The sequence below is a fragment of the Moschus berezovskii genome, chromosome 13, assembly GCF_049115385.1.
Source record: "Moschus berezovskii isolate FMDL1 chromosome 13, NW_MosBer_1.0, whole genome shotgun sequence".
Taxonomy (NCBI): domain Eukaryota; kingdom Metazoa; phylum Chordata; class Mammalia; order Artiodactyla; family Moschidae; genus Moschus; species Moschus berezovskii.
Genome location: NC_142472.1, coordinates 67,465,560 through 67,490,987, shown reverse-complemented (window position 1 = coordinate 67,490,987; position 25,428 = coordinate 67,465,560). Strand labels below are relative to the sequence as shown.

Genomic DNA, 25,428 nt, shown 5'->3' with positions numbered 1-25,428 from the left:
TTCTTAAACATTCTGCCGGGGTTTGGAGAGGTGAATGGGTTATGGGCAGTTTTGGGGATCACTTAGGGGGATTTTTAAAAAATGGTTTAATCTAGCAAAGATGGGTTTCTATTGTGCCACGCATTGGTAAAGTAATAACTAGATACATTGTATTGACTGTACTCTGGGCTGCCTTGGTGCTAACTAAACGCTTTACGGAATGATCATGTTTATTGCCCGCAACAGCTCTGTGAAGTAGGCATTATCTTTATTTTACACAAGATGATACCTGAGACACAGATTTAAGAAACTCGCCCCAAAGTCGTAAAACTACTAAACAGAAGCACAAGACCTACGCCGATCTATCCAGTGTCAAAAAAACTGGGCACTGTGGTAGGACGGTAAATGATGATGAGCTGTCGAATACCTTCTTTAAAAACCTTTTAACTATTTATTTGCTTGAGAGAGTTATTTCACCTGTTGCCAGGCTAGTTAAGATTAAAAAAAAAAAGACTGCCTTTGATCTTAAATGATTACATTTTAAGATTATTTTAAAACTGGTTGCTTTTTTCCTGATCCCAAGTTATTATGAATTCTCTAAAGAATCCAACAGTTAAAAATCTGGGGCATTGTTACACTTTTTCCTAGTTTTTATTGTAAAACAACTTGTGATGAATCATAGCTGTTTGAGTATACAAAAACATACATCATTGTGAGAGTTAAATTAGACGAGTGTGAAAATGCCTCAAGTACTAAGAAGTAAGGAAATGGTTTGCATTACTGAGGTACAATCAGAAGAGAAATGGATTTTAATAATTTAATAATTTGACATCATCAAGTAGTATCATGGCTGCATAGTATGTGACTTACATCTCTCTGGTACTTTTTGTGTACTGGTTAAGTGAATGAACTCTGGAACCAAACTGCTTGGGTTGGAGCTCATCTGTTGTGTAGTAGCTTTGGGACCCTACAAGAGTTACTTTTTTCTCAGTTTGATCTTTTGTAAAAGGATTAATGCTAGTACTTCATCCAGTTGTTTTAAGGATGTGAATGAGCTAATATATTAAAGGTATTTGAACAATGCATGGTATATTAGTAAATGTTAGCTATTGTTGTGGGTCAGTCATTAACACTAATCTTTGAAGATGGTTTCTTTAGAGGTGTTTCAAAGACCAGATTACAGTTAGGGCCATTAGGAATTAGCATTTGTGTTCAAGAGCCTCTTAAAATGATAAATCAGCCAGGCAAATTATTTTTGCCAAATGGAGTGATAATTTCTGTCAGATGAATAATAATTTATTTTGCCATTTCATAAGAGTAACCTATGAAAATGGAATAGTTTTACTGCTCTAATTATTAAAGGGAGAAAAGGGGAAAAAATCAGGCCACTCTAAAGTATAAAGCCATCCAGATTTCTATCATCTAGAGATAAACACATATTGTTTGTAATTTAACAATATACCTGTGGAGAGAATCAGCTAGCTGTAGTCTGGATAAGTGGTATATTTGGGGGAACTTATTTGCAAGACTGTACTAGTATATCATGAATTGGTAAAAATTTTTATCCAGTCCATCCACTTTTAAGATTTATTATGTCAGGAGAATTCCAAAATGCTGATATTAATAAATAATAACATTTATTGAGTACCTACTAGGTACTGTATGTCAGCTAAGCATGTATGTCCATTTTCTCCTTGAATCTTCATAATAACTCAGGAGGTAGGTGTAATTATTGTCTCCATTTTGCACAGACTAAAGTTTATATAGAGGTCACTTTTAGAAGAATTAAGTCCTGTTTGTTTCAGATCCTATTTAACAAAAAAAGGATTTAAAAATCCTTCATTAAAGTTTCTTGATTCACTAACATGGGAGAAAACAAAGTCAAGTAACTCGGTTCTTATGCCAGAACAAAAAAAACCTAACTGGAAAAAAAAAAAAATGGTTTTGAAAATGAAGAATTTTATGTTTGACCACAAGGGGGTGCAAATTCCCGAACTGAACTTGAAAGCGAAGGAAAAAGAGCACTTTTACTTCAGATCTTCAGATTCCCAGGTAAAACACTAATAAGAATACCTTCCTTGAACTTTAATACTTTGCACAGTGATACACTTGATGAAAAGAACGAACTCAATTGTTTAGGGACTCAACTGGGGCAGAAGTTTTCCGCTTTCTTTCATCTTCAGTACAGTGAAGAGTTAGTCACCCTACTCCCACCCCTTTCCACGCACCTAGTTTGTTTCTCTGCATACTCTTCCTGACTTGTCATAAGAGTAAAACTGAAGTCATAATTTAAAATTTGAGGTTTTACTTTGGAAACTGCCATGCAATCACCAGCAAATGAAGAGTATGGGTATTGTGGAGAGCAGAGGTCTTGTAATTTCGATGCTTTTTTCCCCTTCTGCTGTTTCTTAAGAATAAGCTGCAACTGATGGAATGTTGGCTTCAACATATTAGCTTATTTAGATAAACTGTGAAAGTTACAGGTCTGTTCATCTATTAAGGAAGAATGAAGCCTCTTAAAACACTGTGAACAGTAACCTGAAAACTCAGTATACACTGGTTAATGTTTTAAAACCAGTTTGCATAGATGCAAACTGCACGGATGTAAAAGCTACATAGCTTTTATTTTCCTGTTGGTCTTGTTTTTCTGAGGTGGACTTAATTTTTAAAAAAAAAAACTTTTTTTACTTGGAAATAATTTTAAATTTACAAAAAGTTGCAAAAATAGGAATAGTTCAGAGAACACTGGTATCATTTACTTGCTCTTTTGCAAATTCTCTGTCTCTCTCCAAATATGTCTCTTTATATGCAATTTTTTTCTGAACCATTTGAGGTTAAGTTACATACATCTTGGCCCTTGATCCCTAAATACAGGTGATATTGCATCCTTCTGAGGACCACTTCTGGAAGCATGTGATAGCCATATGTCCCTCACTGATGATGTTCATTTTGATTACTGGTCTTTATGTGGCCAGAATTCTCCAATGTATGATTAACTGTTTTTTTTTTTTCCTTCCTGGCAAATAAGCAATCTGTGGGGAAATACTTGAAGATACATCTTACTCATCAAAGTTCCCATTTAAATTTAGGATATGTTACTGCCAATATAGTTCTACAATGATGGTTGTAACATGAGTCAACAAATCTATTAAGTCCTTTGATATTGACCAGTCAGTCCACAGCATTCTACTGCAAACAGAGGGCCCTTTCTTCTCCTCTGTTTATTATCTGCAATTAACTTATGAATTCCTGTGTTTTTACACTTCTGTATTTTGTTTCCTTGTGTTCTATCTATATTTGTATGTGTATGTTTTGTACATTTTTTTCTGAACCATTTCAAGGTAAGTTACACACATCATGACCTTTCACCTCTATTTTAAAGTCTGTATTTGATTAGCTTTGGTGTTTGAATTGTCCTAGATTCAGCTAGTGGGAGCACCTTTAATCTGGGTCCTATGCCTTTGTGGTGTGCCTACATCATTTTCTGGGAATACTTACTTGCTTTCTGGTATAGTAAGATGTTTCCAGTCTAGCTCCTGCCCTAACCCTGGAGTTAGCTTTTTCTCTAAAGAACCGTTTCCTCTTAGTGAATATGGTATTAGAGACCAAGGTTAGGTTCATTGCTGCTTCTTGGACCTTTTAGGAGACAGAGTTAGGAAATATATATGTGTCTATGCACATTAAAATATGCATACACTAATATATGTATCTGTTAATAACATGGGTTTAATTTTAAATTATCTTTATTATAACTATAATTGAGAAGATACAGCAATTTATAGTTCTGAATAAAGTCAAATCACAATTCACATTAACAAATTCTCATGTAATTTTCATGTTCCCTTAATAAATGTCTGTACATATAATTTGGTGATGGACAGGGAGGCCTGGCATGCTGTGATTCATGGGGTCGCGGAGAGTCGGACACGACTGAGCAACTGAACTGAACTGAACTGACATATAATTTTATAAGGTCACAATATGAAATAGTTTTGTCTTTTTCCACTTAACATGTAAGAAGCATCTGAGTTACTATGTTAGTTTTACAATCTCATTCTGAATTTCTCTGCTACATTATCATTTAGTAGATTCTACCATTCCTCTGTTGATGGATATCTACGTTGTCTCCAATTTTTAGTTATTATAAATAATCTTGAATATTTTTATGCTTTTCTAATTGATTTTCTTTTTTATTTATTAGATGATTTCTCATAAGGGGGAATACTGGTTCTCAAAAGGTAGCTATGTTTTGATGAGTTTGATATGTAGTGGCACACAGATTAGTCAAATGTGTGAACAGGATATATAGAGATGAGAAATATGTAATCCCTGTTAGCAAGGAGCTGAAAATCCAACAGAGGAAAGATAAATTCTTTAAAATGATAATTTGAAGTGTATAGGAAGAACATTTAACTCAGGTTAGGAATAGGTGGCTCAGGAAAGCTTTCTAGGAGGTGGTGGTTGAGCTGTGTCTTGAAGGATATCTTGGTGAAGACTTAAAGGATTGGAATTGTCCCGGTGTAAAAGAGAGAGCAGAAATAGGCCTTTCAAAGCATTTTGAGCAGAATCATGGGAATGTAAGAAACCAAGAGTCAGAAGGAACCTGGCATGGTCAAGAAGATTCAGGTAGTTTGTGTGATTTGTGGTCTAGATGCCTTTGGAGGAGTTGGGAAAGGTTAGCCTCATCAATGGAGAAGGAAATGGCAACCCACTCCAGTGTTCTTGCTTGGAGAATTCCAGGGACGGGGGAGCCTGGTGGGCTGCCATCTATGGGGTCACACAGAGTCGGACACGACTGAAGCGACTTAGCAGCAGCAGCAGCCTCATCAAGTGGATAGAGGATTAACCATGAAGGGCCTTACATGTCACTTGTATATTGATGCAATTGAAAAATCTGAAACCAATGAGTAATATCAGATTTATATTTTAGAAATTCACTTTAACAAGGGTACTGGAGAACAGATTAGAAAGTGCAAGAGCAGCGATAGAAAGTCCTTCAGAGGCTATGGTATCACTAGTATCCAGGCAGGAGATTAAATGTACTTGAAGCACAGATTCGAAATGATGGTGAAATGAAATATAAAATTGGATTTACTTCTTCAGTTTTAATGTGTAACTATTTACAGGTAACTGTTTAGCATCTACTCTGTGTTATGTAGGGCTTCCCTGGTGGCTCAGATGGTTAAGAATCTGCCTGCAATGCAGGAGATCGGGGTTCGATCCCTGGGTCAGGAAGATCCCCTGGAGAAGGGAATGGCAACCCCCTCCAGTATTCTTGCCTGGAGAATTCCATGGACAGAGAAACCTGGTGGGCTACAGTCCATGGGGTTGCAAAGAGTCAGACACAACTGAGCAACTAACACTTTTGAAGGAGGGACAGTTAAACTGAGACTTAGGAATTAGGTAGGCCAAAAAATGGAAGACCTCTCTAGGCAAAAGAGCATATGTTAATGTCCTGTGCCAAAAGGACCAGCAAATTCAATGCCCATATGGATCAAGCAGAGTCAGCTAGGATGGAGAAAGTTGAAGCTGAGACTAAAGAGGTTTAGGAGCCTTTGTATATGGAGAAGAGAGAGAAGGAAGGTAGGACTTCTCGGTTTCTGGTGTACTATTTCCCGAGATAGGGAAAAACAGAACAGGCTTGATGGAATTTGACATGTGAAATGTTGATTTTTATATGCCTCTGGGTTAAGTACAATCCTCCCATCCTCTGGAGAGATAACTGGATATTAGGATTGGTGTTTTGATTTGGAAGTCTGGAACTTTAGGGGAAGTTCAGGTGTACGCTGTTATCTATAGATTTACTAGAATTTTATCTATTTACTACAACTTGACTAACTGTAGTTGTAGTAACTACTAATTATAGTTGTAGATGGTAGTTTAAACTGTGGGACTGAATGAGATCACTGCAGGAGGTATGTAGAATGATAGAAAGGTTCAACACAGAATCTTGGAGAACATTGTTAGTTACACAAAAAATGCATACACACAGGAAAAATTTTGCTATAAATGGTAAAGACACATGACAAATCAAAAAATATTTTTTAACATGTAAAGCAGATAAAGGGTTAATAAGAGGTCTATAGGAAAAACAGAACAGTTAACAAATACACAGCAAAAGAAGACAAACAAATACAGGTTTTTCTTGTTTTTCTTTTTAAAATAAGTTCTTGGAGAGGTTTTGTTTATTAATCCATCTTTAAGTACTTAAGGAAAGCAGAAGTTATAGAAGTTATAAAATTCTAAAAACTAAATATTTAAGAGACCTTTAAAAGCTTCCTTGAAAGTGATTGCTGGTAAAATTTACAAAGACTAACCAGAGCTTCAACTTGAATTTAAAAGTCAAGAACTAAGTCTTTTAGCTCATAACTTTGATAAGAATTTAAATGACCTCTGAATATTCTTTTCAGTGCACAAAAGCCGTTAAAAAAAAAAAACCTTCACATTGATGGTATGAGTGAGGAAAGGTTGGTGTCAATGTAAGGTCTTTTGAAAAGTAATTTAGCAATAATAAAAAGGGTGATAGAAATATTCATCTTTCCTGCCAGAAATTCCAATTTCAGGAATCTAGTTTAGATGAAATAAATCTGAACTATGGGAAAAGATCTATACAGGAAGATGCCCAGAATATTAAATATAGTACTAAGTAGCAGAAAGGGAGGATTGTGTTGGAATGTCCAATAGTAGTAAGATTATTAATTGTGGGAAAATCACTGGATTTACTGTTAGCATCATCACAAAATGATGCATACCAACTGGAAAACTGTTTATAAGTGCAAGATGTAGAGGTATAATTAGGATGATTAGAGCTGCTTTTAAAAAATACATAGAGAGGAAATACAAGAAAAAAACTTTAAACATATCAAGGTTTTCTGATCAAAGCTAAAAATATACATGTTAAAAAGCCAGTCTAAAATTTGGCATTGTTGATACTATCAAAAGATCCTTCTGTGGAACATGGATATTCTATGAGCTAGTCCAGTGATTCTTAAACGTTCAGAATATGTTGATAATTGCAGGCCCCCCGTCTCTGAAATTGTGTGCACGTGTGAACTGTTTGCATGTAATTTTGTTCGAGTTAGATGATGGTCGATGGAGTTCCTGAAGAAAAGCAGAGGAAAATGGTTCGTTTATATGGTTGGCAGGATACTGGTTCTCTGAAAGAAGTCCACATCTTAACCCCTAGAGTCTGTGAATATGTTGTTATGTGGCAAGGGGTATTCAAGTTGCAGACAGAATTAAGGTTGCTACTCACATGACCTAAAAATAGACCATCCTGAATTATGAGTAGACCCAATATAATTCCACAGTTTTTCTAGATGTGGAAGAGGGAAGCAGAAAAGTCAGTGTCAGAGTGGTGAGATGGGAGAAAGACTCAACCAGCCATTGGTGACTTTGAAGATAGAAGCGGGCCGCAAGCCAAGGGATGAAGGCAACCTCTAGAAGCTGGAAAAGCCAAGAAAACAGATTCTTCCTTGGAGGCTCCAGAAAGGCTCCAAATTCTTCCTTAGAGGCTCTGTCTACACCTTGATTTTAGCCCACTGAGACCCATTTGGGACTTCTGACTTCTGGAACTGTAAAATAATACATTTCTGTTGTTTTAAGCCACTAAAGTTATGGTAATTGTTAAAGATTTAATGGGAATGAATGGTACTTAGAACCAATTATTCTGCCACCTGAACAAATTTGAGAATTACTTTTTTTTTTACTCTCTCATGTTCTGTGTGTTCTTATAATCTGTGAGTTAAAATGGTAAGAATATAAAATATTAAATATTTGTTCTACATTGATTGTAAAAGCTGTTTTTTAAAATTTATTTTTATTTTTTAACCTTTTATTTTGTATTGGGGTATAGCCAATTAACAGTGCTGTGATAGTTCAGGTGAACAGTGAAGGGACCCAGCCATACACGATCCATCCTTCCCCAATCTCCCCTCCCATCCAGGCTGCCATAAACACAGCAGAGTTGAGTCAAGTTCCCTGTGCTATACAGTGGGGCGTTGTTGGTTATCCATTTTAAATGTAGTAGTGTGCACATGTCCATCCTGAAGACTGTTTTCTAATTGAAATAAATGATGTTTTTTGAGTATCTCTTATGGACAAAGTGTTCTAAGACTGTTTTGTACTTGATGATTATCATATATTTAAAACATTGTGCTAAAAATAGCTATGCTTAGGATTTTTTCCCTAAAAAATGTTAGGAATATTATAACTAGTAAACTGGAAGAATTATAATAAGGCAGAAAGAATAAGGTTTATTGTATAGCAGGTGGAACTCGGCTCAATGTTATGTGGTGGCCTGGATAGGGGGCGGTGGGGGGCGAATGGATGCATGTGTCTGTATGGCTGAGCCCCTTCACTCTTTGCTTAAAACTGTCACAGTATTGTTAACTGGCTATACTTCCATATAAAATAAAAAGTTCATGAAAAAAGAAAAAAGAATACGGCTTAACAATGGCTGGTTTGAAAATGTTTCTTATCTGTGTCATATATCTGTCCATGGCTATTTAGTTTCTACTATGAGCTCTTAATTTTTCAAATTTAATATTTACCTGGAAATTTTAAATTAAGCCTCTAATCAGATGAGTGTATGTATATTTGTATATACACATATATCGATAAAAATATTGTATATATTGGTAAAAATCCAAAATCTAGGTAATTTTCTGTACTTTTTAAATGAATTCATTGAAATTACTGTTTGTCTTTTTTTAGGTCTGTGAAGTGTCAGACCTCAAGATGGACAACAGCTGTTTCATTAGATACAGCATCTAGTTCTCCAGTCATAAACCCGTACAACATTCACTGAAATTTGTTGGTAATGTGATGAGTTCTTCCCATATATTCACCCATTTACATTCCCTTTTTAAAATGCAAGTGTGTCTTTTATTTCAGATATTGATAATATCTTTGTTCTGTGAAGTAACTTTGATAGTCTTTCCCTGTAACTAAATTGATAAAACAGTGATACAGTCCTCCTCAGAAGGTACTTAAATGGTTCATAAGTATATGCTTTGGTTAATTAGGTATCAGTTTATAAGTACTTTATTATACATAAATATTTTGGGAGGACCCTTTAAAAGTCATCAAAGACAAAAAAAAAAAAAAAGAAACTACTTTTAGAGTAGTTTCTTTTTAGAGTATATCCATGTTAGTTATATAGGAGAAAATTTACACATGGATCAGGAGATACACTTCTGTTTGGGGAAATTTGCTTTACATGGTTTTGAGCCCTAGTTTCTGAAAGTGGCTTAGGACAGGCATACATATTTTCACCTCTGATTCTGTTAGGATTTTTCCCTACTTGAGAAATTGTTTTGCTTCTGTATTCTTGGCCACAGATTGTAGGACTAAATTAAAATTCATTTACAGTTATTAATGGTAATATTTACTAAAGAAGTATGAATTACCCTGCTCCCAACCCATTACAATAAGGATACTTGGAAAGGGATAAACCCATTTGTTTCAGTTATCTACCTTCTAAATAATTAGTGTGAAAGTGTTGACCTCAGATGATATATTAAATATAGTGTTCTGAAATACTATTTTAAAATAATTTAAATTTTCTTAGTAAAGGAAAGTTAGCCTATTCATGTTTAGAATCATAGACTTTTATTAGGTGAAGCACACCTATTTGTAATTGCCCCCTGGAGCTGCTGAGAACAAATTCATTCCCATCTGTATGTGATAACCCCTTAAGTATGACTATCAGTATTTTCAACCATGAGGACAACTGAACCTCTACTCTGCAAATATCCTTAGTTTCTTTAGTGGCTTATGATTTTAAACACTTCATACTCTTGGTTCCCTTTTCTGGTTATTCTCCAGTTTAACAGAGCCCATCTCAAAAACTGACACCCCAAATGGTAGATCATGTACCATATATGGCCTGAAATACACAGGGGTCGGTTAACTTTTTGTCTAGCCATTAAAATGTGTGTATTTGAGGAACAATTTATATAATATAAAGGACTGGTAAATAATAAAAATGGATATATTCTTGACTCTGTGTCGAAAGAAAATTGAAGGGATTTAATAAATAAACTTCACATTGAGTAAAGTGGTAAAGAAACTGCAGGAGACACAGGAAGATGTGGGTTCGATCCCTGGGTCAGGAAGATCCCTTGGAGGGGGAAACAGCAACCCACTCCAGTATTCTTGTCTGGAAAATCCCATGGACAGAGGAACCTGGTGGGCTACAGTCTATGGGGTCGCAGAGTCAGACACGACTGAGTAGGCACACATGGTAAGTAAACTTTACCATGAGTAAAAAACATTTCATGGCTTTCTCAGAGGCTTTCTTGACTTGGGAAGAACCTTTTCCTAGAAGTTGAGGAGGACAAGAATCTACTGACATTGATTTCTTACTCATTTCTAGCAAACAGAAGTCAAACTGGAACTCTCTGGGCTCTAGGAGATATGACCGAGGCCATGTGACCAGTTTGGCTTCATGCTCCATTTCTCTTATTAATATGTAAAAAATTTTTTCTTACAGAAGAAATATACAGGGAAATAAGGAGACTAAAATACCTCACGTTCCCTTTTGGCAAAGAAATGCTTACGTGTTTTAAACAAATTAACTTTTTAAGGCAGCTCTGAAGAAGTAATTTATTTTAAATAGGTGAACAGTTTATAGCTCTTAAGGGAACACTTTTTCCTTACTTTTCTTCATCATAGGATTAGGCCCTATGTTTTTAATTTAAGTCCTTTAATTTTTGCTGTTAACATTTAATTTACTTGATGACCCCATACTGTTAACTTTTGACCCAATGAACTTGGATGGTATATACAGACCACATAGCTAATTTTAAAGAAACCCTTAAAGAAAAATAATGTTTGAAGTGAAACAGAAGATTAAATTCATTTCAGTGTTCCATGTAGAGAAGTAGCACACATATACTTAACCAAAGAACTTTTTCCCCCTTTTGGAAGATGTATTTTTATAAACACGGGGTTTTTACAATTAGGTATTTATGCTGTTGGCAAAACAACCCAAAACTGGTGTGACTTAACTGCAGAACTTCTAATAAACTGCAAAACCACTGATAGAGTATAGTAGATAGGAAACCTTTTCCTGACAAGAAATTCTTATAGCATGTAGCTAAATCTAATGGTCCTTTCATCTATCTCTACTTATACTCAGTTTCCTTTCCTACTATATAAAATTGAGATTCCTAAAGTTTAATCCTTAGATGTGAAAAATGTTAGCACATATCAGTTTCAGTTCGGTTGCTTAGTTGCGTCCAACTCTGCGACCCCATGGACTGCAGCACACCAGGCTTCCCTGTCTATCACCAACTCCCAGAGCTTGCTCAAACTCATGTCAATAGAGTTTGTGATGCCATCCAACTGTCTCACCCTCTGTCATCCCCTTCTCCTCCTGCCTTCAATCTTTCCCAGCATCAGGGTCTTTTCCAATGAGCCAGTTCTTCACATCAGGTGGCCAAAGAATTGGAGCTTTAGCTTCAGCATCAGTCCTTCCAATGAATATTCACGACTGATTGCCTTTAGGATGGACTGGTTGGATCTCCTTGCAGTCCAAGGGACTCTCAAGAGTCTTCTCCAACACCACAGTTCAAAAGCATCAATTCTTTGGCGCTCAACTTTCTTCATAGTCCCTCACATCCATACATGACTACTGGAAAAACCATAGCTTTGATTAGATGGACCTTTGTTGGCAAAGTAATCTCTCCTTTTCAATATGCTGTCTAGGTTGGTCATAGCTTTTCTTCCACGGAGCAAGCATCTTTTAATTTCATGGCTGCAGTCACCATCTGCAGTGATTTTGGAGCCCCCAAAATAAAGTCTGTCATTGTTTCCTTTGTTTCCCCATCTATTTGGCATAAAGTGATGGGACCAGATGCCGTGATCTTAGTTTTCTGAATGTTGAGTTTTAAGCCTGCTTTTTCACTCTCCTCTTTCACTTTCATCAAGAGGCTCTTTAGTTCTTCTTTGCTTTATTTGTTAATTATAATAAAGTTTAAAGCTTCTTCTAAATTACTTGATGTAAAGATACTTTATGTATAATTTTATTTGCCCTTAAAACTGGATCTGCGAACTTATTTTTGAACATTTCCTCCCTAATTATAAAGTAGTATATGAGTCCTGTCATTTATTGAACTGTGTAAAATGCAGCTTAATCATTACTATAGATAACTTCAAATATGTCACATTTACTTTATTCAGAAATGAACAGAGAGTTAAGCAATAACTGCTGTGTGCTAACTACCATTAGGTACAGGGGTATTAACAAGGCTTCTAGTATCTGGAAGTAGTGCAAGCTATATATTTTCCAAATAAACATCCATAGGGCTTCCCTGATGCCTCGGTGGTAAAGAATCTGCCTGCCAATGTAGGAGACCTGGGTTTGATTCCTGGGTTGGGAAGATCCCCTGGAGAAGGAAATGGCAACCTACTCCAGTATTCTTGCCTGGGAAATCCCATGGACAGAGGAGCCTGGCGGACTACAGTCCATGGGGTCGCAAAGAGTTGGATATGGCTTGCTGCTACTGCTGCTAAGTCGCTTCAGTCGTGTCCGACTCTGTGCGACCCTATAGACAGCAGCCCACCAGGATAAGGATATGGCTCAGTGACTAAATAACAACATAAAACCTTCATGGTTTGCTAGTAAGATAACATGATTGTTGTTCCATAGTGTGAATACTAGAGGGAGTGTTAGAAAATGTGCTTTTTTTAAATGGAAGTATTTTTGTGTAGTTTTATAGCCATGGAGGGAAATAATGAGATTTTGCACTGGATGTTATACCTGGAATAGAGATAAGAGTCTTGAATGACTCCCTAGTTCCCAGCTTGGTTGTACAGTACAGTTTTACTGGAATAGAGACAAATGGAGGAGGAATGGGGCTTCTATGTATGTGTGTATATGAAAAAGTGTGAAATGGAAAACTAGGAAAGGGGAGGGAGATGAGAAACTCAGTGAAGACATATTGAATATGGAAGATTAAGTGCCAGTGGGGTATCCATGTAGAGAAGTTCACAAGGGAGCTCAGCATCTATGTGTCCGAGGCTGCGGAGAAAGGCCTGGGCTGAAGGCAGATATCATTAAATAGGTGATAGTTAAAATCAGGGGATGCCATTGCTCATAGAGATGGAATATATGGAGAGGAAATGAGAACCAGCATTAGTAAATGGGCAAATTAAGAGGAGGAAGATAAAGAACCGATAAGAAATAGCAGAGGAAGGGAAGGGCGCCCCAACTGAACTGTGCTTGAGAAGCTGATGGGAGAGAAGATTCAGAAGGAAAGAAGTCAGGAGGGTCAGACAGTAAACACGAGTGGAATAAATTGAAAAACATGATGACAATTTTGTTATTAGTATTGTTTGCCAGAATGTTTGCAGTGCACATTCAGTGTACTGATGGTAGCAGAATTCTGTTTGTGTTGAGTTGAAAAGTATATTAAAATTGAGAGAGGTTATATTAAATTTATATTATTCCAAGTCTCCTCAGCTCTCTCCCTCACTCTTTTTTTTTGGTCACGCCATGCAGCTTGAGGAATCTTAGTTCCCTGAGCAGCGATCAAACCCAGGGAACCAGCAGTGAAAGCTTAACCACTGGACTGCCAGGGAATTTCCAAAACTTTTCATCTCTTATTCAAAATAGAATTATGGCATTGAAACACGTATGTTGTCATATGTGAAACGAATCACTAGTTCAGGGTCAATGCATGTTATAGGATGCTCGGGGCTGGCATGCGGGGATGACCCAGAGGGAGGATAAAGGGAGGAGGGAGGTGGGAGGGGTGTTCAGGAGGGGGAACTTATGTAAACCCGGGGCAAATTCATATCAATGTATGGCAAAACCAACCAATATAATATTGTAAAATAATTTGCCTCCAATAAAAAAATAATTACCTAAAAAAAATAAAAATAAAAATGGAGATAATAATTCCTAACAAAAAAAACAAAACAAAATAGAATTAAAGAATGGATAGTTATAGGGAGGAAGTTAAAAGATAGAGGAGGAGATTCTACAGTGAAAAGAGTTTAACATATTTATAAAATGTGGGGAAGAGACAGCAGAGAGGAAAGATTAAAAAGAGAAGGGATTAAAAAAATAGGGATAAAGGTAAAGCAAGACCTTAAGATATGAGGAAATATTCAATACTGGTACAGGATCAAGGGTGTAAGTAGAGGAACTGAGCTGGAAAAGAAAAGGAAGGATACTTCTTCCTCTCAGAATAGAGAGGAGGCAAAGATGGTTACATGTATAACTTAAATTGTGGGACTGAAATGGAGATTCATGGCTGATAAACTTTTGATTTTTTTTTTCTGATAAAGGAAACATAAAAGATAAATGTGTAGGTGAGTTTAAGTGAAAGTATAATACATGCTATAAAGAATGGGAGAGGGAGCAAGGTTATAAGCAGGAGAGATTGATGAGCCTGGGAATCTAGGCTGGATAGGAAATGACGTGAAGGTAGTGAAAGATTGTGGTTTGAAGGAAAATGGAATAGCTGAGAATTGAAGTTAAAATAAGGTAAGAAAGCAGGTGTTAAGGGAGTAAATGGAGTGAATAAATTTTCACACCTTTTTTTTTGTTCATATGTATTTCTGAGCAAAAGGTATTCAACTGTAATATACTTTAATGACTGAATAAGTATTCTATTATAGAATATTAGGTTGTAAAATAAGCAGTTTCTTATTTGGGAATCTTTTTATTGATTCCTGCCAATTTTTCTCTACTGGTAAAAAGAACAATAAAATAATTAAATTTTTGACTTATTTCCTTAGGATGCAATCTTAGAATTGGATTTTCTGGTAGGTCTTCATAATAAGCCGTTTTATTTTCGGGCTTCCCTAGTGGCTCAGATGGTAAAGAATCTGCCTGCAATACAGGAGACTGGGGTTCGATCCCTGAATTGGGAAGATCCCCTGGAGATGACTATCCACTCCAGTATTCTTGCCTGGAGAATTTCATGGACTGAGGAGCCTGGTGGGCTACAGTCCATGGGGTCGCAAAGAGTCAGATGTGACTGAGCGACTAACACTTTTTCTATCTTTATTTTAGGCCTGCTTCTAACAGGCTTGTTTATGTGCATTCTTACTCTGTCCTGGACTGGAATCAGAACATTGGACAATGTTGCAGGGTCTGATTGATGCAGGCATACTGACCAGCCAAGGTGAGAATTGTAAGTAAAAGTCCTTCTTCACAGGAATAATGATGGGTGTGTTAAAAACTTGAGATCAAGTACACTTTTTATGAGTACAATAAGAAATGATTCATGAGCTGAATAACAGGATATAGTGGTCAATTTAGAAATACATATTCAAATTAAATAAAAATCTATGAATAATCTACATTTGTTGACAGCATCCAATTTTAGGAAAGGTTTTAAAAAATCATGAATAATCATCAAAGTCAGACTTTTCCACAAAAGTTTGGTTAATAGTAGAGAAGAGTGAATAACTGCCCCCAAATCTGGGTCCCAAGATATAATTTTCTTTTTTTTTTTTTAGAATTTTCTTTAGTTTTGCGCTTTGTCTTAAATTTAAAGTGAAAGTGCTTTATATACCACAATAGTCCTAAGGTTAATATAAATATAATGCTTATAATTTTTTTCAAAATCTCTGAGTAAAATTGATATTTTAGAAGATGATCCAAGTTTATTCAGCTTTTAACACCCTGGAATACTTAAAATTCCCATTGCCCAAAGCTGGACTTATATAGGCAAGGTTCTAGGCTATTTCATGGTTGTACAATACATTAGTTTTCAGTTTTTTCTCCTACAGTTTAGCCAACGTTATTTATAGTAGTATGTGGCAGGGAATTGATTAATTATATGCTTACCCACATTGAAACTGAGAGTGTTACAGAAACTGAAAATTCACAGAGTGAAATTTCAACAGACTACACTACAAGAAATGTTAAAGAAGTTCTTCAGACAGAAGGGAAATGATACCCGGTGGAAATACACATTGACACAAAGGGATGATGAGCACTGGAAAAGGTAACTATGTAAGATTTTTTTCTATTTACTTCTCTTTTAAGATAATCAACTGTTTAAAAAACATAATATCAATATATTATGGGGGTTACAACATGCATAAGTAAAAAAATATGAAAACAATAGCATAAAGTCCAGGAAGGGAAAAATAAAAGTATATTTGCTGTACATATAGTAGTGTAATATCACTTGGAAGTAGACTGATAAGTTATATATACAGACTATAAACCCTAAAACAACCAGCAGAATAATAAAACAATATTAGATAGTAAGCCAACAAATGAGAAAAAAATGGAACCATAAAAAATTCAATCTGAAAAAAGGCAGAAAAAAGGAATAATAAATGGAACATAGGATAAATAGAACAAATGGAAAACAGCAAGATGATAGACTTAAATCTAAGCATATCAATAATCACATTAAGTGTAAATGATCTAAAAAATCCTCATTAAAAGGCAGAGATTATCAGATTGGATAAAAGCAAAACACTTTATATACAAAACCACAACAATGTTAAGAATGAAAGGATGGAAAATACCATGCTGATGCTGACATTAGTCAAAAGAAAACTGGTATGGCTAGATTAACATAATGAAAGAAAGAAGATTTCAAAGTGAAAAATATTACGGGAGATAATGAAGGTCATTTCATGATAATAAATGGGCCAGTTAATCAGGAATACATAACAATCCTAAATGTTTATGCCCCAAATAACAGTAGGTTCACAATATATGAAGCAAAAACTGATAGAACTGCAAGGAGAAAAAGAAAAATCTACGATTATAGTCAGAGATTTCAGTACACCTCTTTTAATAACTGCTTGAAAAAGTTGAAGCCTAACAAGGATGTAATAAACTATAATAATAACACTATTCAGCAATATTACCTTATTGACTTCCTAGAACATTCCACCTAAAATAGCAGAATACACATTCCCTTTCAAGTATACATGAAACATTTACCCAGAGTGAGCATTTCTAGGCCAGGGGTCAGCAAACTATTGCCCTACTGCCAAATCTAGCCTGGTTTTATATTGCCCTGTGAACTAAGACTGGTTTTCATATTTAGAAAGGTTTCTTGGAAAAACAGAAAAAAATTTTGACAGACCTTTTGGCCTGCAAAGGTTAGAATATTTACTTCCTGAGCCTTTACAGAAAAAGTTTTCTGATCTCTGTTTTAGGTCATAAAATATGTCCCAGTATATTTTAAAGGATTCAAATCATGCAAAGTATGTTATGGCCACAAAGGAATTAAATTAGAAATCATAACAGAAAGCTAACTGGAAAATCCCTAATATTTTGAAACATATAATCCATTGATTAAAGGACTCAAAAGTGAAATCAGAAAGTGTTTTGAACTGAAGGAGAATAAAAATACATCATTGAATTCTGAATAAATGAAATGCCTGTATTAGAATATACAAAAAAAAAAACCCTCAAAGCAATGACCTCAACTTAAGAAGAGCAAATTAAACACAAAGAAGCAAGAAAAATAAAAAGTCACGAAATAATTTAGATTGAAGTGGAAATCAATGAAATGGAAAAAAAATCAATTGAGAATATCTGTGTGATGAAAGCTTGGTTCGTTGAGGTCAGTAAAACTGATAAGCCTTTAGCCAGATTGGTTGGAAAAAAAAAAGACACATCAGGAAGACTGCTAATCAGGAATAAGAGAGGTAACATCATTACAAATTCTACAGGTACTTAAAGGATGATAAGGGGATATTATAAACAACTTCAGGCAAACAACACAGCAATTTAGATGAAAGGGCCAAAGTCCTTGAAAGATTATAAATTACCAAGCTTACTCAAGAAGAAATAGATACAATAGAAGATAGATAACCTGAATCGTCATTGTTCTGTTGAATTATTAGTTTAAAATATTCCTACAGGGACTTCTCTGGTGGTCCAGTGGTTAAGAATCTACCTTGCAATGCAGGGGACAGAGGTCCAATCCCTAGTTGGGGAAGTAAGATCCCACATGCCTCAGAGCAACTAAGCCCACACCACAAATACTGAACCTGATGCAGCCAAATAAATAAGTTATATATATATATATCTATATTCCTACAAAGAAAACTTCTGGTCCATAGGGCTTCACTGACAAATCCTTCTAAAACATTTAGGAAAAGAAAAATAATACTAGTTACACATAAGCTCTTACAGAAAAGTGAAGAGGAGAGAATACCTCCAAACTTGTTCTTGGAGGCCAGCATTACCCTGATACCCAAACACTATGAAGACATAACAAGAAAACTCAGGCTAGTCTTCCTCATAAACATAAATGTAAAAATCCTAAACAAAATGTTATCAAATAAAATCCAACCATATATAAGAAGGATAGTATTGGGTTTATCTCAAGAATGTAGGATTGGTTTTAACATTCAAAAATCAATGAGTATAATTCACCGTTTTAAACTAAAAAACAAAAACTGATCATCTTAATAGATGCAGAAAAAACATGTGACAAAACCCAGTATTCATTCCTGACTTTAAAAAACTCAGCAGACTTGGAAAGGAAGGATATTTCTTCAGTCAGATAAAAGGTATCTACACAAAACCTAAAATAACTTTGTATCTACTGATGAAAGATGGCATGCTTTCTCCCTGAGATCAGGAACAATACAAGGACTTCTGGTCTTACCACTTTTATTCAGTATTGAAAGTTCTGACCAGTACAATCAGGAAGGGGAAAAAAAAATTTCAGATTGGAAAAGAGGAAATAAAACTTATATAATCATCCATCTAGGAGGATTCCCAGGTGGCTCAGTGGTAAAGAATCTGCCTGCAATGTAGGAGATGCGGGTTTGCTCTTTGAGCTGGGAAGATCTGGAGAAGGGAATGGCAACGCACTCCAGTATTCTTGCCTGGGAAATCCCATGGACAGATGAGACTGACAGGCTGCAGTCCATGGGGGTCACAAAGAGTCGGACTGAGCAACTATACAACAATAAATCATGCATTTCTTCCACTTGGTGGAACTGATAAAGAGCTACTAGGATAACTTGAGTTTAGCAGGACAGTGGGATATAAAATCAATATATAATAATCATTTATATTTCCACATTCTAGCACCAAACAATTGAAAATGGAAATGTGAAAAATATAGAGCATTTACAGTAGCATAAAAAATAAGAAGTTCTTATAAATAAATCTGAAAAAAGGCATGAAAGCCTGAAAACTGAAAAGAGCAAATAGCGCTCAGAAGAATTAAAAATGGCTTAAGTAACTGGAGAGATTTACCTGACTTATGGGTTTATATTAATATGTCTGTTCTTCCCAAATTGATCTAAAGGTTCAATATAATTCAAATCAAAATTCTAGTAGGCTTAAAAAAAAGTTAAGCTGATTCTAAAATTAATTCATATAGAAATGCAAATGATCTAGGATAGCCAAACAGTTTTTGTTTACGTATTGTTTTTAGGTAACTTTTGGAGGCAAAGTAGAGTATTAGTTAAGAAAAGTAGCATTGGAATCAAACAGAGCTGGACTTAAATCCTAGCTCTGCCTACTTACTACCTACAGATAATCCAGGGAAACAAAGTCTTTTAATTTTATTCGTTAGGTTTACTATTCTCACTCACTAAGGGGTCTGCTAAAAGGGAGAGAATGTTTAGTAAAGGGCATCTTTGACCTGAAGAGTTCCAAAGCCATATTACTTCTTTTGAAATTGCTACCTCATCATACACAGCCATTTGATGTTGTTCATTGCATTCCCTTTAGCCCATAGGGTTTCAATCTATTTTCTATATAATAATGACTTTCACATGTACATCAGCAGGCCCAATAGGTTATCAAGAAAGCTTGAGTCCTCTGTCTTCTAGTGATATCCTGCTTAGATCTGACATCAGTTTCACTTTTTTCCTTCAAGCTATTTTTTCCAAATTTCTTGGCTATTGTTGGTGACAACACAAATTTTGGAACCTTCAAACTTGCAATCTTAGGTTATGTCTTTCTTTCTTTACTTCCCATAGGTACACAGTTGCTAAACTTGTTAGTTCTTCTAGTACTTCTCTACGTTGGTACTTAATACGTTCCTCTGCATTTTGAAAACTGCCCATTTAATCCAAGCTCTTAATTGTCATTTATATTGTAGCCTCTTGTATTGCAGCCTCTTGGTGGTCTCCCTAGCCCCCATCCCATCTTATCCTCTTCCCCACTAGCTTACACAAAACACAGAATGCTGCTGCTGCTAAGTCACTTCAGTCGTGTCCGACTCTGTGTGACCCCATAGACGGAAGCCCACCAGGCTCCCCCGTCCCTGGGATTCTCCAGGCAAGAACACTGGAGTGGGTTGCCATTTCCTTTTCCAATGTGTGAAAGTGAAAAGTGAAAGTGAAGTCACTCGGTCATGTCTGACTCGTAGCGACCCCATGGACTGCAGCCTACCAGGCTCCTCCGTCCATGGGATTTTCTAGGCAAGAGTACTGGAGTGGCTTGCCATTGCCTTCTCCAAAACACAGAATACTTTCCATCAAACAGTCTGTAGAGAAGTATTGCTGGATGAATAAAGAAAACCTGATTAAGTATCAGTAGCAAAAAGGAATTTACATGGAGTCTCCTTTCAGTGATTCTGCCTGAAAGGAGGAGAGCAGAACCTTCAGGAATTGAATCACAACTCAGACAAATACCAAGTGGGAGATGTTTCTGGGAAGAGACTGATAATATATGATAGTAACCACTGGAATGATAAAAGGAGCCATAAAATTGAACTTCCCATTAACCATTCTTTCCCTTTTTGTTCTCTGCACACTTCAGCTGGGAATCTCTATGCATGTAGTATTTATTTGACTGTGTCACTCTGGTTGTAATAAAGTTATATCCAAGAGGCTAAGAGAGCTGACCAACTGAGAAGGGAAAGCAGTTTGTTCTGACCATAATGACAAAAGGAGTTCAAGGCACACTACACATCTTTCTCCCATTTAGAAACATCCTCGTATTTAAGCACATAAATACTTGGGCTTCCCAGATGGCTCAGATGGTAAAGTGTGTGCTAGCAATGCGGGAGAGCTGGGTTTGATCCCTGGGTCAGGAAGATCCCCTGGAGAAGAAACTGGCAACCCACTCCAGTACTCTTGCCTGGAAAATTCCATAGACTGAAGAACCTAGTAGTCTACAGTCTATGAGGTCGCAAAGAGTCAGACATGACTGAGCAACTTCACTTTCTTTAAGCACATAGGTGGCTCAGATGGTAAAGAATCTGCCTGCAATGCCGGAGACCTGAGTTTGATCCCTGGGTTGGGGAGATCCCGTGGAGAAGGGCATGGCAACCCATTCCAGGATTCTTACCTGGAAAATTTCATGGACAGAGGAGTCTGACCAGCTATAATCCATCGAGTTGCAAAGAGTCGGATATGACTGAGTGACTAGCACTTTTTCCTTTAGCATTTAAGACCTAGTATTTAATTTCTGTTTACTCTCATATTTGTGCTCTCTATTCCCATCGTGTCAGTGAGATGACCTGCCTGTGCCTGTAGCAGTTTTATATAGTGTTGCATCTCTAGTGCCTTGAACAATGCCTAGCATATAACATATAGGAAGCACTTAGTAAATATGGTATTTGATGAATAAATGAAGGGTTATTTTTTCTCTCTGGGAATCCAAACTCATCAGCACTTTCAAAATATCTATTTAAGACTTTCTGATTCCATTAAACTTCTGTCCATTATCCATCTAGTTTTAAGTTACTTCATTTTCCACATCCCCTATAGCAATTATTTGTAGCTTGTACTTGATTAGTGTATTCTTATTATGTTGCTGCTGCTGCTGCTGTGTCGCTTTAGTCGTGTCCCAACTCTGTGCAACCCCATTGACGGCAGCCGACCAGGCTCCCCCGTCCCTGGGTTTCTCCAGGCAAGAACACTGGAGTGGGTTGCCATATTATGTTACTTTTCACATATTCCTGTATCTATTTTATGTATGTTGTATTTTAAACTAGAAGATAATGCCTCAAGTGTTAAATACCATATGTGCAGTTCAGCAGTGCCTCCTGTCTCCAGAAAGGTAGACCCTCGATAGATAGGCAGGTTACCTCCTTCTGAAACATATTCTGTGGGTCTGTGTGATCTGCCTTGAAAGGGAGTTTAGATACATAGATTGTTTTTTTTTCCCCCTCATATAATTGTGTGACTTTGAGTAAATTCATTCCTTCAGTGTTCAGTTTAAGAACAAGGTCAGGAATGGTTTCCTAAAGAAACATCTTTTAGATTTACAGCAGCATTTATATGTTGGTAACATTTCTCCAGAAATATTTAAGGTAATATACAAACTGGACTGGTCAATTTTAATCTTTTTCTTGGAATTTCCATAGAAAAGTTCAGGTAGCAGAGACACTGAAATAGTGTTACATAGAAAATACTAACTATGGAAAGAACCATAGTTTCTTCATAGGGAAGTCAGAGATAACATCCTGAATTTCTGCACTCCTTAAACAACTCCTTAGTTGTCTCACAACAGAATTAATGTAGGGAAACACATTCAAGGATTTACTGAAGATCGGAATGGAATAAGATGGTGCAAACTGTAAAAATGCTTTCTGTAATGGGTTTTCAAGTATTTATAAAGAGTCATTCACTCTCTGGCCTCTTTCTCCATCTACACTGTCTTCTGGCAACAATGAAGTAGTGCAACCTATGCATGAAAGCAGTTTCTAACAGTGCAAAATCAGCAGCAGTTTCTAGGTCATTTCTGTTCCCTCCTCCATGAAGATGAACGACATTTAAGTTATTCCACATATTTTTTCTATGCCCCCCAAAACTGTTAGGTTGCCAAAGAAAACTGATCAGGTAATGAATGTTTGCCTTCATGTAATTGGTTTAAGTACAATACACATAAAATCAGACTTTAATGTGGTAATATGAGAGGAAGAAAAACATCAAACCATAGGATTGAGTTTTAGTTTTACTGACATTTATATATCATACTTCCTGTTTATGATTTCAGAATTGCAGCCAGGCAGTGCTTCTGTGAAAAACTAAGTAATTGGGAACAGTTTTGAGGATTAAAATGGCAACTTACTAAAAAAAAACAAAAAAAAAAACACTAAATTTACTATTTATAGAATTACTATCTGTGTTGTGTAAGAAAGCTGAATATTCTTCAGACATAATTTATTTGTAATTAAAAGGGAACTTGATGGCCTTGTGCATTTAAAACAAATAGCCCAGTTATAAGTTTTAGTCCTGAATTTGAGTAGGTGATGGGATAACGAAACCAAGCCAACCTCCTTCTAATCTATATCTGTATCTCATACATATATATGTCTAAACATTTGCTTTTTTCCTTTATTTTGAGATTTCAGTTGACTGTTGTTATGCATTAATTAACAATTAGTTCTGCCTGAAGGAGGGACCTGCCTCTTGAGAAATCTGTATGCAGGTCAGGAAGCAACAGTTAGAACTGGACATGGAACAACAGACTGGTTCCAAATAGGAAAAGGAGTACATCAAAGCTGCATATTGTCACCCTGTTTATTTAACTTATATGCAGAGTACATCATGAGGAACGCTGGGCTGGAAGAAGCACAAGCTGAAATGAAGATTGCTGGGAGAAATATCAATAACCTCAGATATGCAGATGACACCACCCTTATGGCAGAGAGTGAAGAAGAACTAAAGAGCCTCTTGATGAAAGTGAGACAGGAGAGTGAAAAAGTTGGCTTAAAACTCAACATTCAGAAAACTAAGATCATGGTATCTGGTCCCATCACTTCATGCCAAATAGATGGGGAAATAAAGGAAACAGTGACAGACTTTATTTTTTTGGGCTCCAAAATCACTGCAGATGCTGACTGCAGCCATGAAATTAAAAGATGCTTGCTCCGTGGAAGTTATGACCAACCCAGACAGCATATTAAAAAGCAGAGACATTACTTTGCCAACAAAGGTCCGTCTAGTCAAGGCTATGGTTTTTCCAGTAGTCATGTATGGATGTGAGAGTTGGACTTTAAAGAAAGCTGAGTGCCAAAGAATTGATGCTTTTGAACTGTGGTGTTGGAGAAGACTCTTGAGAGTCCCTTGGACTGCAAGGAGATCCAACCAGTCCATCCTAAAGGAAATCAGTCCTGAATATTCTTTGGAAGGACTGATGTTGAAGCTGAAATGCCAATACTTTGGCCACCTGATGGGAAGTACTGACTCATTTGAAAAGACCCTGATGCTGGGAAAGATTGAAGGCGGGAGGAGAAGGGGACGACAGAGGATGAGATGGTTGGATGGAATCACTGACTCATGGATATGAGTTTGAGTAAACTCCAGGATTTGGTGATGGACAGGGAGGCCTGGCGTACTGCAGTCTATGGGGTCGCAAAGAGTTGGACACAACTGAGCGACTGAACTGAACTGAAGGAGGGAAAGGGTAGAGATGAATCTAATTCTTAAGTAAAAGGCCTTTTCTTCCACTACTAACGTAGTCTATTTGAAGCATAATTATATGAGTTAATTTATTTTGGTGATAACTTTAGAATTTGTGTGTGTGTGTGTGTGTATATGTGGAGAGAGTGAGCACTCAAGTGGGCAGTGACTGTTAACTAGGCATCAAAATCCATGCTCTCACTTCTGTGCCATACACGTAAGTCTGTCTGCAGGCTCCCTTGCAGTTAGCTATGGACATGTGACTTAAGTTACAGCCAATAGAGTGAGAAGGGAAGTTAACATGTTCTACTTGGAGAGAGGGTGTGTGTATGTGCACGCTCACGCGCATGCATGTGTGCTTAGTGATGGTCCAACTCTTTGCAACCCCATGTACTACAGCCTTTCAGGCTCCTTTTCCATGGAATTTTCCAGGCAAGAATATTAGAGTGGGTTGCCATCTCCTACTCCAGGGGATCTTCCCGGCCCAGGGATTGAATCCACATCTCCTGCATCTCCTGCACTGGCAGGCAGATTCTTTACAACTGGTGTCACCTGGGAAGCCTCTCCCCTAAAAACTCACTTTCCTACAGGTTGAAAGAGAAAAGACCCTTAGGGTGATCTTGGAACTTTGGTTCTGAAAGCGACTGTACGGAAAGACCTTGAAAAGTAATTATTGTAGTGCTTGTTTCTTTTAGCAAGAAATGTCCTTGAGCCATGCTATATTTTGGTGTTGATCTGTTTTGGCAGTTAGCCTCCCTTAATTAGTTCAGTATACAAAACTTATATTTGCAGTGTCCATGTGTGCTGTACAACTCCTGCAGGCAACATTTACACCCACAATGTATGTCAGTGCCATTTCCTGAAGCACAATTAAGAGGCTACAGTATGTATACATATTTATATGTATAAACGTCCTCCCTAGACATTGTGCAACACTGTAGCTCTGCCAAACGAACTCCAGCTTCTCTCTTGGGTTTTATTTTGTAGGCGCATTAATTTGTGTAAAGACACTTCCCTTTTGTGTTTGTGGTAATTAAGGTGGAATGGATCATCCAGTAAGAATCTTAAGGGGAAAATGTGTATTTAGGAACCAAAGCAGGTCTTTTTCTTAGAGTTATTCAACTGTAGCTAACT

General features: G+C 36.6%; 1 protein-coding gene and 1 long non-coding RNA gene across 4 annotated transcripts in view; one reads left to right on the top strand and one right to left on the bottom strand.

The window, feature by feature from the left end:
- The window catches only part of LOC148775860 (uncharacterized), a 43,211-nt gene that overhangs the window by 1,627 nt on the left and 16,156 nt on the right, over positions 1-25,428 (bottom strand). The window lies entirely within an intron of this gene.
- LOC129556286 (uncharacterized) lies at positions 8,860-24,344 on the top strand. 3 transcript variants are annotated; one of them, XR_016038903.1, is made up of 4 exons: positions 8,860-10,225; positions 15,008-15,128; positions 15,847-15,947; positions 23,432-24,344. It is a non-coding gene; the product is annotated as an uncharacterized LOC129556286 (long non-coding RNA). The 3 variants fall into 3 exon arrangements; XR_016038902.1 differs by having other exon boundaries at positions 8,860-13,619; XR_008685956.2 differs by lacking the exon at positions 8,860-10,225 and having other exon boundaries at positions 13,757-15,119.